The sequence below is a fragment of the Chinchilla lanigera genome, unplaced genomic scaffold, assembly GCF_000276665.1.
Source record: "Chinchilla lanigera isolate Chin_1 unplaced genomic scaffold, ChiLan1.0 scaffold00005, whole genome shotgun sequence".
NCBI lineage: Eukaryota > Metazoa > Chordata > Mammalia > Rodentia > Chinchillidae > Chinchilla > Chinchilla lanigera.
In genome coordinates, this window is record NW_004955406.1 from 29,256,554 (window position 1) to 29,263,013 (window position 6,460).

A 6,460-nucleotide genomic window follows, 5' to 3' on the forward strand; every position below is an offset into this window, starting at 1 on the left:
CATTATATATTAGATAATATATTATATTATATATACATTATATATTATATTATGTATTAGATATTATTATATAATGTATAGTATAATATAAAATATAATAAATTACATGTACATTTAGTACAAAACACAATTAAGAAACAAAAATGTTACAAGTAATCGTATTGTCCTGTTTATGATATATGATACTATTGTCTCAGCTAAATATGGGGAGGCTTTTTCAATTTAAGATTCAAAGAATAATTTTAGTTTTATTCATATAGTTTTATATATTTTAAATGGACCCTCTAACGTTGAGAAAATTTGAAGAAATTTTTCCTAGTTAACCTAAATTGCAAACTTCTAAAACTGCACTCAAATGTCACTTTGTTTCATTATATTAAGAAAAATAGTTTAATATTTTATATATTTTCTTTATGGCTTATTATAAATGCAAACTTCACTCATACTAAATAGTTAGAAGATCCAATCAGTAGAATTTGTTTAGGTAATTAATCTTCACAAAACAGGAGAATCAGGGATCAAAATCAAGTTTTCAAGTGGATTAGAAACAATTTCATCTAAATTAATGAATAAGTTCATATGAAATACGGGAATCAAAATCAGAAGATATGTATGATTAGAAAAAGACTTCCAAACCGAAGCAAAACCAATAACATAAAAAAAAAAAACCTCAATTGTTAGAAGGTCAAACATAAGGTATTTGAAGGGTAGGAAATCACACTGGTTTAGATTTAGAGGATTGGTTTAGAGACAAAATTCACATATAGACTGGGGATTTAGCTCAGCGGCGAAGTGCCTGCCTGGCAAGTGCAAGCTCATGAGTTCGGTTCCCGGTACCGGAGAAAAACCAAAACCCAAAAAAAAAAAAAAAAAGAAATAAAAAATAGCGTATAAGTATTTGACAGTTCAAAATTTCAAGGCTCTTGAATTTGAATAATGAAAAATGAGCTTTAAATTACTTGCAGTTCCTTAATCTTAACTACCTGTTTAAATGAATCATGGACATGGAAATAAGTTAAACTTTAACAAACGGACATTTAAACAAAGATAAACATTATATATTAAGATAAAACGTTACAATATACACAAATTTAGGAAGGTCCTTGATGTGCATTTTCTTAAGGAAAACATTGACAGTGGAAGGTTTTTCAAAATAATCGTTAGTGAATTCATGAAACATGATAATTCTTTTGTGTCTACCTTTTCTAGCCTCTTCATTTCATATATTTATGACTTTTCTGCATTTCATGTTTTCACTGATGTCAAAAAGTGAGGTAACAATAATGATTACAGACACGTTAGTATTATGCTTATTGTACATCAAATACTGTTCTAGAAACTTTGCCTAGTTTAGCTGAGCTATTCTCAGAAGAGCCATAAGAGAGACTGTCTTTCCCATCTTATTAATAAAGATCCTGAGCCACGACAGAGGTTACAGAACTTATTCCAAATTGACTGCTTATTATGAGTCAGGCTGGGATTTGAATTGAGAGTATGTGGCTCCAGTTTGTCTACTTTCTCACTACACTATGTTGCCAGTTTTCTCTACAGAATTCTAACCAGTGCAGAGGCATAGAAGCTGGCTTGATCTGAAGGCTTTTTGTGATCAGAAACCATAAAAGCGTTCCCAACAAAACAGATCACATCATGTATACATCCATTCTTTTCTATCATTACAAGTGCATGACATTTATCTTTGGATCATGTATCATTTTGACTTGTTTGTTTATTCACGTCCATCCAAATTAAACACAGGAATTCTGGTCACATAGATGATGCTTAATAAACAACATTTGCTAATCAAATGGCCCATAATACGTATACACATTACAGAAGGAAGGTTTGTAGCTGTGGTTCTGAACATGAATTCAAGATCTGGTATGCCTAAGGTTAATTATAATTCTATAAACTACTCTGTGTGAGAACTTGGGGAAATTTCTCACTTTTTTGATGCCTTATGATCTGCATTATGAAAGCACAAAAGTTATCTGACATTGTCAGTTGATTTCCTTGAGAATTACCTGACAGATGCATAAAGCATATATAGAACAATGGGTGGCAAAGAAAGGGAAGAAAGAAAAGGAAGTGGGTTAAAAAAAATTTTTAAAAGTAATTGTGCCAAAGCTCAGTAAATACAATCACTCAAACTTGAGTGTTTGATATTTTAAACTTATTTTGCATTTTTTTTTGTATTTCCATTTTCTATTTAAAAATTTTAAAAGATTTTCTAGCCATCTTAGCATGGTGCTAGAATTTTCTTATTCACGTGATTTCTGTTACTCACTTGTTTTTATTCTTTACCTACCAATGCTAATGATATTTTACATGAAAGTGGCTGTCTACAAGCTATAAACAAAAAAAGGATGAGAGGACAATTCTATTTTATAACACTATTTTTTAAAAAAATAAAAATAAACTTTGACAGTATCCAGAAAACTTTAGTTGCCAATTTCCTAGAAAACTGTCTTATTTCAAGTGATAATTCAGAGTATATGTTGTTCAGTATAAAATTGAAGGGTACCTGATCTCATATTATTTAAAATATTTTACTCTAAACAAATTATCTAATTTGATGTAGAAGTTTTTTTTAATCCTTCATGCCCCTATGGCAAAAAGATTAATCACTTCAAGATATTTTATTAAGTATATTTATTTTAATATATTTTAAAATGATATGTATGTAGGATAAAAGACTTAGATTTATAGTCATATTAAATTTACAATTAGATACTGTCTTGGCTACTTTTCTCTCATTGCTAAGACAAAATACCTGACACCCAAAATTAAGGAAGGAAAAGTTTATTTAGCTAATAGTCTGTAGAGGTTTCAGTCCATACTCGGCTGACTCCAAGGCAGAGTGGCACATGCCAGAGGGCAACAGTTCATGGCAGGGAAAGATAGCAAAGCAACAAAAGCAAAAGGGAGGCGTGGCAGCAAGTAGCCTCTTTCCCTCCCTTACACTGTATGCAAACTATCTGCCCCAGGGTGGGTGTAGCACTCACACTCATAATCCCAACATTAGACCATGAATCAATCACAAATGCTAGGAGCCTGCCCCGTGACTTCATGAGCCTTTGGGGGAACATCCAGACACAAACCATAACAAATACCTGTGGTGTGGCCCTAATGTGAAAGTATAACATGGGACCTTTAAAAAACAATTTAAAGCAATTTGAAGTAATTCCTCAAAAATAGGCAAGTATTCCCCATATCATGAAGGCAACCAGATATAAAGAATGTCAAAGAAAGTAGTGAAGATGATTGTAGAGAGATTAAATATTTTGAGGTAAGTTAAATGGAATCTTGAAAGAAATAAGAAAATTAGATACAACAAAGATAATTTGTTTAAAATTAGAAATCTAAATAATCTCAGTATTAACTTATGTGTCACCAAGATAACACAGTAATATAAGAAAATAAATTAGAGAAAGCTGAGTATTGGGATAATATTTGGGAACACAGTACTGGGAATATAGGAAAAATACTACATTTACAAGTATTTATAAATGTAAAATCTTCCTAGTAGAAAAGCTATATTAAAATGGTAGAGACTGAAATACAAAATAACTTGTTAAAGCCACTCTAAATATTTTACTAATTTATGGTTTACTATTTTACTAATTTTGTCATTTACAAAAAAAATTATCTTTCATTTTATAGAACTTTTGAAAAAATACCACATGATTTAATCACATAGTACAAAGCCACTCTAAATATTTTACTAACTCTAAATATTTACTAAACATAAATAAAATATATTTTTGTTTACAAACCAGAGATTGCCAAATTGACTCAAAATAAAGCAGTGACATTTTCTTTCAAGATGCTAAGGTAAAGAAAAATAAGACTAAAATGAAAATGACAGAAAAAAACCTAATGAAATCCAAACAAAATAAATTTGTATGGCAAAATCAATCATAAACAAATAAATTTCATCAACATAATACACACCTTTAGGAATAAATAAGGTCATATGAAAAAGACGGCATATTAATTTTATATAAATATTAAACAAAATTGGACTGGAAAACAGTTTTGCAAAATGAAAACTATAAGTGCAGTGGGAATTTTTATATACCTAAAAATGAGTATTATGCTAGTTCTATCAATAATTTCATTATATGGTTTATAATAATACTTAATTCAATTAACTTTTAAAAGTATGAAACACTAATTTACATTTATTTGAAGATAGATTGCTTCTTTATTTATTTATTTATTTATTTATTTTTTTTGCTTTTTCTCCGGTACCGGGAACCGAACTCATGACCTTGCACTTGCCAGGCAGGCGCTTTTGCCACTGAGCTAAATCCCCAGCCCCTAGATTGCTTCTTTAAAGGAATTGTTTCTTTTAAAAAAGAGAGACATGTCAAGGATTTAGTAGAGACAGATAGAGGATACACTGAACAGCAGAATGTGGGTGGTCAGAGAAATGAGGCCCTCCAAGGAATTGCTTACTGATATATCACATAAGTGAACTGAAAACAATGTTAAGAGTTTGGTGTAACTTTATTCTTCACTTCCCTTTCTTGATAAATTGGAAAGTAAAGCAAATGATAAGTATACAAAGTTGTTGATTTTTACATAAGATCACTATGTCAACCCAGTGCCTCTACAAGGACTGTTACACAGAGCCATGCAAAACAAAACACTAATACCTGAACAGGCTGCCAAATTACTTTCTGCAGTAAAATATAAAACAACATGGTGACTTTAGGAAAAAGAGCATTATGTTTGTCGTTTACAAAAAGAACATTATCTTTCATTTTTATAGAACTTTTGAAAAAATACCACATGATTTAATCACATAGTACAAGGGCAGTTTCACTGTGTCACTTGAACTGATTCTCAGTGTATAAACAAAAGCTGATGAGAGCAGCTCCATATTACATCAAAGACCAATGTCAGATCATGAAGAGGAAGAATGTATAAGTATTACTAGGAGTCATGTGAACGTTAAATCAAGGGATATATCCCATCAACATTGGTTTACCTGAGTTCATACAGTTTAATGTACACTTAAAAGATGAGTGAAAGGTTCATGGAACTTTAAAAGAGTGAGTATACTGTTGGATTATCTAATAAAATCATTATTATGGTCAAGCTAAAATTCCCCCAGCCACTCTCTCTGGGTTGGGAAGGGTTAGCACTTCAAACTGCTTAACACTTAATAGTTTGCAATGTGGTAAAAAGTGTCTATGCTTTTTAAAGTATCCTTCTAAAGATCACAGCTCTAGCCAAAACACTTAGTAAGCCATTAAGAATAAATATGTCAAAGTGCTTCAGGGCATGCTTTTTCTCAGGTTTTCATAATGTTAGTCAACACAGAATGCCTTTAATTGCTAAATTATTTTTTAAAATGAGATAAAATCAAATTAACTACAGGAACTGTATTTTCTTATATAATTTATATTATTTTTTAAAAATATTAACGAAAACAATTTTATGTTTTTCTTGCAACTGGAAAGCAAAGTCACTGAGATGCTTATTAATTTTGAATGAAAACTCAGACATAATGCTTAAAATTGCAAGTATCCCACTTATGTATTCATTCATGCATTTATGAATGTATATATGCATCCTGCTTAATGTCTGTTCAGAGTATTATCTGCTCAGGATTGCATTAGACATTGGTGGCAGGAAAATATTCATCACCAATATCTTCAATTGCTAATCAACACGGTCAACATCTTTAAAAAGTGTGAAAACACCAGTGAATTCTATTGTGTGAATGTGTACACATGTATACACACAGAAGAGCATAGTGCAAAGAAAGTTGCTAGTGACCTGGAGAAGGCAGCAGATGGCATCACGCAGGAACACAACAGAGGGGAGTGCTGAAGGCGCTGTTTCATAAAGTACCTCCGCTGTAACACAGGATAGCTACCCTACTGGGAACACGAAGAAAGCTCAAATTGTGGATGGAAACATACTTGTACATAGAATTTAGCATTTATGACTGCTTTAACTGCATAACCTCCACGTGGTCAAATGACTCTCAACTCGATGTTGTCTAAGATTAGAGACTTCAAAGAGAAATTAAAGCAACAGGTAGAATAATTTGGAATATATATACCTCCATATGAACACAAATACATATAAGGATATGGGGATGCATTTATACCATGGAAAATCAAGAAATACTACTCACTGTGGCATCTTTAAATGATCGCTAATTCACTTTTTTCAAGTTTGTCCTTATAAGCACATGATAAGGTATTCACCACAGAGTAAGAGTCCCAAATTTTGGAAATCTACTTTGAGACAGATACACTCAAATTTACAAAACTGAAAAAATGCTGTAGAAGAAATTTGCTGCTATGAGAAAATACAATATCAAAGTCTTACTTAAACTTTCAGGATTTCCAGCCATCCTGAGGAATTATACTTACAGTACTTAGTCCTGTGTTATAGTGAGAGTGTTGGTGAAAAAGTTCTGTGTGAGAAATTAGCCCATATA